Below are 13,459 nucleotides of genomic sequence, written 5' to 3' on the forward strand. Positions count from 1 at the left end.
GTTTTTTATTTTACAGTGAGACCTGCTGGCAACAGGCTCACTGCAGCGAGGGACTAAGGGGAGAAGAAGCGAACCTACCTAACTGGTGGTAGCTTGGGCTTCTTAGGCTACTGGACACCATTAGCTCCAGAGGGATCGCACACAGGACCCGACCTCGTCGTCCGTTCCCGGAGCCGCGCCGCCGTCCCCCTTACAGAGCCAGAAGCAAGAAGGTCCGAAAAATCGGCGGCTGAAGACTTCTGTCTTCTCCAAGGTAGCGCACAACACTGCAGCTGTGCGCCATTGCTCCTCATGCACACCACACACTTCGGTCACTGATGGGTGCAGGGCGCTGGGGGGGGGGGGGGGGCGCCCTGAGCAGCAATATTAACACCTTGGCTGGCAAAACTGACACCATATATAGCCCCAGAGGCTATATAGGTGTAAATTACCCCTGCCAGAATAACACAAAAAGCGGGAGAAAGCCCGCCGAAAAAGGGGCGGAGCCATCTCCCTCAGCACACTGGCGCCATTTTCCCTCACAGCTCCGCTGGAGGGATCGCTCCCTGGCTCTCCCCTGCAGTCCTGCACTACAGAAAGGGTAAAAAAAGAGAGGGGGGGCACTAAATTTAGGCGCAGTATATATATAATACAAGCAGCTATAGGGGAAAACACTCTGTATAGTGATATCCCTCTGTTATATAGCGCTCTGGTGTGTGCTGGCATACTCTCCCTCTGTCTCCCCAAAGGGCTTTGTGGGGTCCTGTCCTCTGTCAGAGCATTCCCTGTGTGTGTGCTATTTGTCGGTACCGCTGTGTCGACATGTATGATGAGGAAAATGATGTGGAGGCAGAGCAAATGCCTGTAAATGTGTTGTCACCCCCTGAGGGGTCGACACCTGTGTGGATGGACTTATGGAAGGAATTACGTGACAGTGTCAGCTCCTTACATAAAAGGTTTGACGACATAGGACAGCCGGCTACTCAGCTTGTGACTGTTCCAGCGTCTCAAATGTCATCAGGGGCTTTAAAACGCCTGCTACCTCAGATGGCAGACACAGATGTCGACACGGATACCGACTCCAGTGTCGACGACGATGAGACTAGTGTACCCTCCAATAGGTCCACCCGTTACATGATTGAGGCAATGAAAAATGTATTACACATTTCTGATAGTACCCCAGGTACCACAAAAAAGGTATTATGTTCGGTGAGAAAAAACTACCTGTAGTTTTTCCTGCATCTGAGGAATTAAATGAGGTGTGTGAGGAAGCCTGGACTTCCCCCGATAAGAAATTGATAATTTCTAAACGGTTATTGGCAGCGTACCCTTTCCCGCCAGAGGATAGGTCACGTTGGGAAACATCCCCTAGGGTAGATAAAGCGCTTACACGTTTATCAAAACAGGTGGCACTACCGTCTCAGGATACGGCCGCCCTAAAGGATCCTGCTGATAGAAAGCAGGAGGCTACCCTAAAAGCTATATATACACACACGGGCATTATATTGCGACCAGCGATTGCATCAGCATGGATGTGCAGTGCTGCTGCTGCGTGGTCAGATTCCCTGTCGGATAATATTGATACCCTGGATAGGGACAATATTTTGCTGACAGTAGAGCATATAAAAGACGCTGTCTTATACATGCGCGATGCACAGAGGGATATTTGCCGGCTGGCATCAAAAATAAGCGCAATGTCCATTGCCACCAGAAGGGGGTTATGGACTCGGCAGTGGTCAGGTGATGCCGATTCAAAAAGGCACATGGAAGTTTTGCCTTATAGGGGGGTGGAACTGTTTGGGGATGGTCTTTCAGACCTCGTTTCCACAGCTACGGCTGGGAAATCGACATTTTTGCCACAGGCTACCCCACAGCAAAAGAAAGCACAGTGTTATCGAGTACAGTCCTTTCGGCCCCATAAACACAAGAGGGCTCGAGGCGCATCCTTTCTGCCGAGAGGCAAAGGTAGAGGGAAAAAGCTGCAGCATACAGCCAGTTCCCAAGAGCAAAAGTCCTCCCCCGCGTCCGGTAAGTCCACAGCATGACGCTGGGGCTTCACAGGCGGACCCGGGTACGATGGGGGCCCGTCTCAGAAATTTCAGCACACAGTGGGCTCTCTCACAGGTGGATCCCTGGACCCTTCAAGTAGTATCTCAGGGGTACAGGCTGGAATTCGAGACGTCCCCCCCCCCCCCCCCCCGCCGTTTTCTAAAATCTGCCTTACCAGCAACTCCCTCTGCCACGGAGGCAGTGTTGGTGGCTATCCAAAAACTGTATTCACAGCAAGTGATTGTCAAGGTACCCCTCCTTCAGCAAGGAAAGGGTTACTATTCCGCAATGTTTGTGGTACCGAAACCGGACGGTTCGGTGAGACCCATCTTAAATTTAAAATCCTTGAACACGTATATCAGAAAGTTCAAGATGGAATCGCTCAGGGCTGTTATTGCGAGCCTGGACGAGGGGGATTACATGGTCTCTCTGGACATCAAGGATGCCTACCTGCATGTCCCCATTTACCCTCCCCACCAGGAGTACCTCAGATTTGTGGTACAGGACTGTCACTATCAGTTCCAGACGCTGACGTTTGGGTTATCCACGGCACCGAGGGTCTTTACCAAGGTAATGGCCGAAACGATGATACTCCTTCGCAAGAAGGGAGTTTTAATTATCCCGTACTTGGACGATCTCCTGATAAAGGCGAGGTCCAAGGAACAGTTGGTAGTGGGGGTAGCACTTTCTCGGGAAGTGCTACAACAGCACGGCTGGATTCTCAATATTCCAAAGTCACAGCTGGTCCCGACGACACGTCTTCTGTTCCTGGGAATGATTCTGGACACAGACCAGAAAAAAGTGTTTCTTCCAGTGGAAAAAGCCGAGGAGTTGTCATCTCTAGTCAGAGACCTCCTAAAACCGGGACAGGTGTCGGTACATCAATGCACACGAGTCCTGGGAAAAATGGTAGCTTCGTACGAAGCAATTCCATTCGGAAGGTTCCACGCAAGGACTTTCCAGTGGGACCTGTTGGACAAATGGTCCGGGTCCCATCTCCAGATACAACAGCGGATAACCCTGTCGGCAAGGACCAGGGTGTCGCTGCTGTGGTGGCTGCAGAGGGCTCATCTACTAGAGGGCCGCAGATTCGGAATACAGGACTGGGTCCTGGTGACCACGGATGCCAGCCTTCGGGGCTGGGGTGCAGTCACACAGGGAAGAAATTTCCAAGGACTGTGGTCAAATCAGGAGATTTCGCTTCACATAAATATTCTGGAGCTAAGGGCCATTTACAATGCCCTAAGCCAAGCAAGGCCCCTGCTTCAGTACCAGCCGGTACTGATCCAATCAGACAACATCACGGCGGTCGCCCGTGTAAACAGACAGGGCGGCACAAGAAGCAGGAGGGCAATGGCAGAAGCCACAAGGATTCTCCGATGGGCGGAAAATCATGTGTTAGCACTGACAGCAGTGTTCATTCTGGGAGTGGACAACTGGGAAGCAGACTTCCTCAGCAGGCACGACCTCCACCCGGGAGAATGGGGACTTCATCCAGAAGTCTTCCAAATGCTGGTAAACCGTTGGGAAAGACCACAGGTGGACATGATGGCGTCCCGCCTCAACAAAAAGCTAAAAAGATATTGCGCCAGGTCAAGGGACCCTCAGGCGATCGCTGTGGACGCTCTAGTAACACCGTGGGTGTACCAGTCGGTTTATGTGTTTCCTCCTCTGCCTCTCATTCCCAAGGTACTGAGAATAATACGAAGGCAAAGAGTGAAAACTATACTCGTGGTTCCGGACTGGCCAAGAAGAGCTTGGTACCCGGAACTTCAAGAGATGCTTACAGAGGACCCTTGGCCTCTGCCGCTCAGACAAGACCTGCTGCAGCAGGGGCCCTGTCTGTTCCAAGACTTACCGCGGCTACGTTTGACGGCATGGCGGTTGAACACCGGATCCTGAAGGAAAAGGGCATTCCGGAGGAAGTCATCCCTACCCTGATCAAAGCCAGAAAGGATGTCACCGCAAAACATTATCACCGCATTTGGCGGAAATATGTTGCTTGGTGTGAGGCCAGGAAGGCCCCAACGGAGGAATTTCAACTGGGTCGATTCCTGCATTTCCTGCAAGCAGGGGTGACGTTGGGCCTCAAATTGGGGTCCATTAAGGTCCAGATTTCGGCCCTGTCGATTTTCTTCCAGAAGGAACTGGCTTCACTGCCTGAAGTTCAGACTTTTGTCAAAGGAGTTCTGCATATTCAGCCTCCTTTTGTGCCCCCAGTGGCACCTTGGGATCTCAATGTGGTTTTGGAGTTCCTGAAATCACATTGGTTTGAACCACTTAAGACTGTGGATTTGAAATATCTCACGTGGAAAGTGGTCATGCTGTTGGCCCTGGCTTCGGCCAGGCGTGTGTCAGAATTGGCGGCTTTGTCATTTAAAAGCCCTTATCTGATTTTCCATATGGATAGGGCAGAGTTGAGGACTCGTCCTCAGTTTCTCCCGAAGGTGGTATCAGCGTTTCACTTGAACCAGCCTATTGTGGTGCCTGCGGCTACTAGGAACTTGGAGGATTCCAAGTTACTGGACGTAGTCAGGGCCCTGAAAATTTATGTTTCCAGGACGGCTGGAGTCAGGAAAACTGACTCGCTGTTTATCCTGTATGCACCCAACAAACTGGGTGCTCCTGCTTCTAAGCAGACTATCACGCGCTGGATTTGTAGCACTATTCAGCTGGCGCATTCTGCGGTGGGACTACCGCAGCCTAAATGTGTAAAAGCCCATTCCACAAGGAAGGTGGGCTCATCTTGGGCGGCTGCCCGAGGGGTCTCGGCTTTACAGCTTTGCCGAGCTGCTAATTGGTCAGGGGCAAACACATTTGCAAAATTCTACAAATTTGATACCCTGGGTGAGGAGGACCTGGAGTTCTCTCATTCGGTGTTGCAGAGTCGTCCGCACTCTCCCGCCCGTTTGGGAGCTTTGGTATAATCCCCATGGTCCTTACGGAGTCCCCAGCATCCACTAGGACGTCAGAGAAAATAAGAATTTACTCACCGGTAATTCTATTTCTCGTAGTCCGTAGTGGATGCTGGGCGCCCATCCCAAGTGCGGATTGTCTGCAATACTTGTAAATAGTTATTGTTACACAAATCGGGTTGTTATTGCGAGCCATCTGTTCAGAGGCTCCGTTGTTATACTGTTAACCGGGGTTCCTATCACGAGTTATACGGTGTGATTGGTGTGGCTGGTATGAGTCTTACCCGGGATTCAAAATCCTTCCTTATTGTGTCAGCTCTTCTGGGCACAGTGTCCTAACTGAGGCTTGGAGGAGGGTCATAGGGGGAGGAGCCAGTGCACACCAGATAGTCCTAAATCTTTCTTTAGATGTGCCCAGTCTCCTGCGGAGCCGTCTATCCCCCATGGTCCTTACGGAGTCCCCAGCATCCACTACGGACTACGAGAAATAGAATTACCGGTGAGTAAATTCTTATTTTTTTTTTAAAGCGCCGAACATTTACAAGGCAAAACGATGCTTTGTAATTGTTTGCTGCTTTAAAAAAAATGTCCAAGTTCGGCTGGCCATCCGCACTTCCGGCCAGCTCGAATGCATTACATCCGGCCCTATGGCCTGTGTCAGAGTCCAACGCATCTGTGAAAATTTTGTTGCATCTTCAATCTTCGAGCTGATTGCACCTGACTTTCAAGACACTGCACGCAGATGTGCTGCACAATGTGTGCATAGTTCACAAGTGGGTATGTAAGGCATCTTGTGTGTCTGGCTGGCGAGAGCGGCTGTTTCTGATACGAGTGATATGGGCATGTATTTAATGTGCTCCAGGTGTATGGGGAAGGGATGCATTCCTTATTGTCCACACTTTGTACTTTATTTATGTGTAAATTTACATTGTATTTCTATATTGCACGCTTGTGAGCAGGGCCCTCTGTATGTGTTTGTATTGTTTATTTGTTTTTGAGCCCAGTTGTATATCAGTGCGGAGTGTGGCTTGAGAATGAAGATACATTTCTGTGTCTGTAATGTGTGTAATTGTTCCTGATACACTGCAGTGAGGGTGCTGCCCTTTTATATGCACATTTCTGTGACATGACAGTTTGAGTTCACTTCAAAAGACGTGGTTATTTTTAAAATCTGTTTCAGACTTCCTGCTTCCGAGGCAACCCTTCACTCCAAGAATAGCCCTATGGTGTCATGGTACGTGGATGTGTGTGCTTGCTTTGGCTTTCCTTTTGCTTTGAGCATCTGACTTTCCACAGCTTTGTGCGTTTAATTCCAGGGACACCTCTGCTTTTTTTCTTACGTCCTATAAGATACTGGGGTCCACATTAGTACCATGGAGTATAGACTGGCCCACTAGGAGCCTTGGGCACTTTAAGAAATCAATAGTGTGCACTGGCTCCTCACTCTATGCCCCTCCTACCAGACTTTAGAAAATGTGCCCGGAGGAGCCAGTCACAGCTAGGGGAGCTCGTGAAGAGTTTTCTACATTTATTTTCTGTTTGTTGTTTTACAGGTATTGCTGGGTGGCACCAGCCTGCCTGCTTCGTGGGACTTAGGGGGGAGAACGGCCCAACTTCCTAAAGAGTTAATGGTCCCGTTTCTCTGCTAACAGGACACTGAGCTCCTGAGGGAGTCGTTCGCAAGCTCCACCACTGCAAGCGTACCCTCCCGCAGCACGCCGCCACCCCTAACAGAGCCGAAGATAGAAGAGTGGTGAGTACGCACCAGCGTCTCGTTTAGCGGGTCGCCAGCGTGAATGGCGGCATGAGGGTGGGTGCGCAGCGCTGACATGCAGGCTGCGCTCCGGGGGCTCTGGAAGACATGTGGCTATGTGTGTCCCTCTGTGAGGGGCACGCTGAGCCACCAATGATACCCACACTGGCCATCCAGCTTACAGAGGGTTTTAACCCTCGGATTAAGCACTCTAAACCTAAGGCCAGTATAAAAAATAGACCGGGAAGCCGCGCACCGTTACGGGGGTGGGGCTTCACTATGAGTGTATCCAGCAGCTCACCAGCGCCATTTTCCCTCTGCAGCTCATACTGGCAGGCATCACAGGGACGCGCAGCTCTTCCAAGAAGACTCCACGTCTCTTCAGTGGTACCAAGGGGTCATAGTAAGGGGGAGGAGGTAGTAGTATACCAAGTCCTCTGAAGGGATTTAGTGTGGCGACCCAGCTGTGTTTTTACTCATCTACAGGGGCGCGGTGTGGCTGGCTCCTATTTCTCTGTCTCCCTTCGGGCTATGGGGGTCATTCCGAGTTGTTCGCTCGCAAGCTGCTTTTAGCAGCTTTGCACACGCTAAGCCACCGCCTACTGGGAATGAATCTTAGCTTATCAAAATTGCGAACGAAAGATTAGCAGAATTGCGAATAGACACTTCTTAGCAGTTTCTGAGTAGCTCCAGACTTACTCGGCATCTGCGATCAGTTCAGTCAGTTTCGTTCCTGGTTTGACGTCACAAACACACCCAGCGTTCGCCCAGACACTCCTCCGTTTCTCCAGCCACTCCCGCGTTTTTCCCAGAAACGGTAGCGTTTTTTCGCACACACCTATATAACGGCCAGTTTCCGCCCAGAAACACCCACTTCCTGTCAATCACATTACGATCACCAGAACGAAGAAAAAACCTCGTAATGCCGTGAGTAAAATACCTAACTGCATAGCAAATTTACTTGGCGCAGTCGCACTGCGGACATTGTGCATGCGCATTAGCGACTAATCGCTCCGTTGCGAGAAAAAAAGAACGAGCGAACAACTCTGAATGACCCCCCATGTGTAGTTTATACTGTTTCACCTTGTGTGTGTGTGTGGGTCCCTTCGCATTACCATGTCCAGGGACTGTATGTCCTGCACAGCAGAGTGTCTGTCCTCCCCATGGTACTCGCTACCATGTACCCAGAACAGTACACATTCTCAGGCTAGTGGGTCAGAACCCCCATGGTTAGATTCCATAAAGGGGATAACTACTATTTCTACTAAATTAGCCCATACTGAGCAAGAGACGCAATACTTAAGACAGTCTATGGATGACCTGATGAATAGAGATTCAGTTCCCATACCAACGTCTCAGACCCCCGCCATTTGCCCACAAAAGCGTTCTCTGGGCCAGCTCATGCAAGCTGACACTGATAACGATACATCAGACCCAGAGGAGGGTGAAGTGGCTGCGAGTGGGGGGGATGCTGTCCTGTCATAAGGAATACTCGCCCTGATAGAAGCTGTCAGAAATGTCCTGCACATTCCTGACAAGGTGGTGGAGTTGGAGGAGGAATCTTATTTTAATGTAATAAAGAAATCCTCAGCTACTTTTCCTGCAGCAAAGGAATTGAATGCACTGTTTGAAGAAACTTGGGCTGACCCTGACAAAAAAATTCAGATCCCTAAAAGGTTAATTACATCCTTTCCCTTTCCTCTGGTGGATAGAAAGAAATGGGAAAACCCGCCGATTTGTGGACGCATCGGTATCTAGGTTGTCACGTAAGATAGTCTTACCTGTTCCTGGAGCAGCATCCTTAAAGGACACCGCTGACTCCCAAGATTGAGACTGCTCTCAAATCTTTATATACTGCTGCTGGTGTGGTCCAGAGACCCACTATTGCTAGGGCCATTGCTAAATGGTCAGGTAACCTAATTGATTAATTAGATTCCTTGCCCAGGGGAGAGATAATTTTACTCCTACAGCATATTCAGGACTCTGCTAACTTTATGGTGGAGGCTACAAAGGAAATTGGTTTGCTCCACGCACGCACCACTGCCATGGCAGTGTCAGCATGCAGGGGCTTGTGGCTGCGCCAGTGGACTGTGGATGTGGATTCCAGAAAAGCCGTGGAAAGCCTACTGTTCACAGGCGAGGCCCTTTTTGGAGATAAACTGGATAAGTGGATATCCAAGGCTACGGCGGGTAGTCCTCCCTAAGCACCCCCAGCTAGAAAAACCTACTTGGCTCCGACTCTGCAGTCCTTTCGGACAGTGAAGTTTGAAGGCAAACAAAAAGGTTCTTTTACAGCCTTCAAAGGCAATAAAGGTAAACCCAGAAAACCAGCAGCTGCAGGTTCTTCGGAACAAACCTCCGGATCTGCTTCCTCAAAGCCTTCAACATGGCGGTGTACTACACTGCCTGGAAGGCAGGCAGGTGGGAGCCCGGTTACATTATTTCAGTCACATTTGGGCATCATCATGCCAGGATCCCTGGGTCAAAGACCTTATCGCCCAGGTATACAGATTGGAGTTTCAGGAACTCCCACCTCACAGATTCTTCAAATCCGGCTTACCAGCTTCTCCGAAAGCATGTATGACTTTGCAGACAGCAATTCAGAAACTGGTGCAAACTCAGGTCATTGTCTCAGTTCCACTTCAACTACAAAACAAGGGTTATTACTCCAACCTGTTTGGGGTACCGAAACCGGACGGTTCGGTGAGGCCTCTTTTTAAACCTCAAGTCACTAAACCTATACTTACGGGTGTTCAAGTTCAAGATGGAATATCTGATAGCGGTGATCTCAGGTCTGGAGGAGGGGGAATTTCTGGTGTGTCTGGACATCAAGGATGCGTACCTTCATATTCCGATTTGGCCGCCTCATCAGGCTTCTCTACGATTTGCACTGTAGGACTGTCACTACCAGTTCCATGCCCTGCCATTTGGCCTCTCCACGGCACCGAGGCTGTTCACCAAGGTAATGGCAGAGATGTTGTTTCTCCTCCGCAAAAAGGGAGTGAACATAATACCGTACCTGGACAACCTGCTGATAAAAGCACCATCCAGGGAGAGGTTGTTGGACAGCATTGACCTCTCAACCCGACTACTCCAGGATCACGGGTGGATTCTGAACCTACCAAAATCCCACGTGGAACCAACACGGAGTCTTCCATTCCTGGGGATGATACTGGATACGGAGATACAGAAGGTATTCCATCCGTTGGAAAAGGCATTGGTAATCTAATCAATGGTGCGGGATGTTCTAAAACCAACCCGGATATCGGTGCATCTATGCATTCGCCTTCTGGGGAAGATGGTAGCCTCTTACGAGGCTCTGCAGTACAGAAGGTTTCATGCAAGGCCCTTCCAGCTGGATCTGTTGGACTAATGATCCGGATCGCATCTTCACATGCACCAGAGGATACACCTGTCGCCAAAAGCCAGGATTTCTCTTCTGTGGTGGCTTCAGACTTCTCACCTGACCGAGGGTCGACTGTTCGGGATTAAAAATTGGATTCTGCTAACCACAGACGCAAGCCTCAGAGGTTGGGGAGCAGTCACAGAGGGGGAACAGTTCCAAGGAAAATGGTCAAGTCAGGAAACCATCCTTCCGATCAGCGTTCTGGAGCTAAGGGGCCATATAAATGCCCTTCTACAGCCATCGCATTTTCCTCAAGATCACGCCATTCAAGTTCAGTCGGACAATGTGACGGCAGTAACGTACATAAACCGACAGGGCGGAAAGAAGAGCAGAGCAGCAATGTCAGAGGTAACAAGGATTCTCCTCTTGGCAGAAAGACACACGTGGTGGCGCTGTCTGCAATCTTCATTCCGGGAGTAGACAACTGGGTAGCGGACTTCCTCAGCAGACACGACCTCCACCCAGGAGAGTGGGGACTTCACCCGCAGGTGTTCGAGTCCTTGACGCGTCGGTGGGGGACTCCACAAATAGACATGATGGCCTCTCATCTCAACAAGAAGCTCAAGCGGTATTGTTCCAAGTTGAGGGACCCACAAGCAGTGGCGGTGGACGCTCTGGTATCTCCATGGGTCTATCAGATGGTTTACGTGTTTCCATCTCTTCCATTGATCCCAAAAATTCTCAAAAGAATAATAAGGGAAAAGGTTCAAGCAATTCTCATTGCTCCGGACTGGCCAAGAAGGGCCTGGTACGCGTATCTACTGGAGATGCTCCTAGAGGACCCGTGGCCTCTGCCTCTTCGCGAGGATCTTCTACAACAAGGGCCGTTCATCTATCAAGACTTACCACGGCTACGTTTGATGGCATGGAGGTTGAGAATCAAATTCTAGCCTGGAAGGGGATCCCGGACAGGATTATTCCAACCCTGATCCAAGCCAGGAAAGGGGTAACGTGTAAACACTACCACCGTATTTGGAAAAAATATTTCTCGTGTGAAAACAGGAAGTTTCCTACAGTGGAATTTCAACTGGGTCGTTTCCTCCTTTTTTTTTTACAGTCCGGTATGGATGTGGACCTACATTTGGGCTCCTTGTAAGTCCAGATTTCTGCCTTGTCCATTTTCTTCCAGAAACAATTGGCTTCCCTCCCTGATGTTCAGACGTTCTTGAAGGGTTGTCTGCACATCCAACCGCCCTTTGTGCCTCCCACGGCACCTTGGGATCTCAACATGGTGTTGCAGGTTCTACAATCGGAATGGTTTAAGCCTTTACAGGAGGTTGACGTAAAGTTTCTTACATGGAAGACCGTTACACTGTTGGCCTTAGATTCCGCAAGGTGTGTGTCAGAACTGGGGGCATTGTCTCACAAAAGCCCCTAATTGATTTTTCATGAAGATAGAGCTGAACTCAGAACTCGTCAGCAATTTCTTCCTAAAGTGGTGTTTGCGTTTCATGTCAACCAACCTATTGTGGTTCCAGTGCTTATGGACTCCCCTGCTACCTCAAAATCCTTGGATGTGGTGAGGGCTTTGAAGATCTATGTGAAGCGGACAGCTCGTCACAGAAAATCTGACTGGATGTCCTGCTTCAAAGCAGTCTATTGCTCGCTGGATCAGGCTTACTATCCAGCATTCTTATTCATCGACAGGATTGCAGGTTCCTAAAGTATAGGCCCACTCTACTAGGCTGGTGGGTTCTTCCTGGGCGGCTGCCTGGGATGTCTCGGCTTTACAGCTCTGCCGAACAGCTACTTGGTCGGGTTCTAACACGTTTGATAAGTTCTACAAGCTCAATACTTTGGCCTCTGAGGACCTTCAGTTTGGTCAGTCAGTTCTGCAGGAACCTCAGCACTCTCCCACCCATTTTGTGAGCTTTGGTACATTCCCATGGTACTAATGTGGACCCCAGTAACCTCTAGGACATAATAGATAATAGGATTTTAATCACCTACCGGTAAATCCTTTTCTCGTAGTCCGTAGTGGATACTGGGCGCCTGCCCAGTGCTTCGTGTTTCCTGCACTGCTACTTTGTTAAGTATTGTTGTTGGTCCAGCTGTTGCTGTTCTGTTCAAGTTTGGTTAGCATGGCTTACCTCTTGTTTATGTGTGCTGGTTCAAATCTCACCCCTGTTCTGTTACATCCTTCCTCAGAATATGTCCGTCTCCTTGGGCACAGTTTCTAGACTAAGTCTGGTAGGAGGGGCATAGAGGGAGGAGCCAGTGCACACTATTGATTTCTTAAAGTGCCCAAGGCTCCTAGTGGACCCGTCTATACCCCATGGTACGAATGTGGACCCCAGTATCCTCTACTGACTACGAGAAAAGGATTTACCAGTAGGTAATTAAAATCCTATTTTTGCACCATGTAGGAAGTAAGCGTTGCTTGGCCTTGGTATTGCTTTATGTATTGCTTCTACTAAGTGTGGAAAGGAGGCAGGCTATTATGTCTGAGAGGTTATACAGAAAGCATTTGGCAATGATATCCCAGAGTTTGAGAGTCCAAGCATGCTTTACATTATGGTAGTTCTAACATACCTCAGCGTGCTGTACCATGGGACATATTTTTCCATTTGCAGCCTTATTACCCATAAGTGGTGGGGTGCTAAGGGACTAGATTAAGTGCATCTCTTTCATTGTTTTTTAAGCATGGAAAAACTGAACATGTTTTCACTCAGCCTGACATCCGTTGTTTTGGTTCTCGCTAAATCATGTTTTCTCTTTAGTTAATCTTTCCATACCGAGTGCAGATAAAGCAGCTACAGTAAACACGTCCTCCCGGAAGATAAGAGCACTGTCTGATTTGTGTAGCCCCCTGTTGATACCTTTTCCCACAATGATGGTGGCAGGTTTAGTTTGTACAGAGCAGTTGCATTCTAAACACGGCAATCTTGTCACTTTATCGTAATTCTTGTTATGAATTGGTTACATCACTAGGGTACTTTGTGAGAAATAGACATGAGACAACCCATGATTATGGGGACGTTGATTCCTACTGAATTAAGGGTCTATTTACTAAGCTTTAGATGGAGATAAAGTGGACGGAGATACAGTACCAGCTAATCACCTCCTAAGTGCCATGTCACAGGCTGGGTTTGAAAAATGACAGTTAAGAGCCTATTGGCTGGTACTCTACCTCCATCCACTTTATCTCCATCCAAGGCTTAGTAAGTAGTACCCTTAGGGGGACATTTACTAAGCAGTGATAAGAGCGAAGAAGTGAACCATTGGAGAAGTTGCCCATGGCAACCAATCAGCACTGAAGTAACAGCTATAATTTGCATACTATAAAATGATACAGAGCTGCTGATTGGTTGATGGGGCAACTTCTCCACTGGCTCACTTCACTGCTTAGTAAATGTC

The 13,459-nt window shown here is 49.2% G+C and overlaps 1 protein-coding gene across 8 annotated transcripts in view; it reads left to right on the forward strand.

Annotated features, from left to right (window-relative positions):
- The window catches only part of RERE (arginine-glutamic acid dipeptide repeats), a 719,262-nt gene that overhangs the window by 181,280 nt on the left and 524,523 nt on the right, over positions 1-13,459 (forward strand). For 2 of the 8 annotated variants that reach the window (XM_063943110.1, XM_063943114.1), the window contains one exon: positions 6,124-6,177. The exons of the other annotated variants lie outside the window; for them this stretch is intronic. The gene's annotated coding sequence lies outside the window, so the exon portion shown is untranslated. The remainder of the gene's footprint in view (positions 1-6,123; positions 6,178-13,459) is intronic. 8 annotated transcript variants of the gene reach the window in all.

This window comes from Pseudophryne corroboree, chromosome 10 (genome assembly GCF_028390025.1).
Source record: "Pseudophryne corroboree isolate aPseCor3 chromosome 10, aPseCor3.hap2, whole genome shotgun sequence".
In the NCBI taxonomy this organism is placed as follows: Eukaryota; Metazoa; Chordata; class Amphibia; order Anura; family Myobatrachidae; genus Pseudophryne; species Pseudophryne corroboree.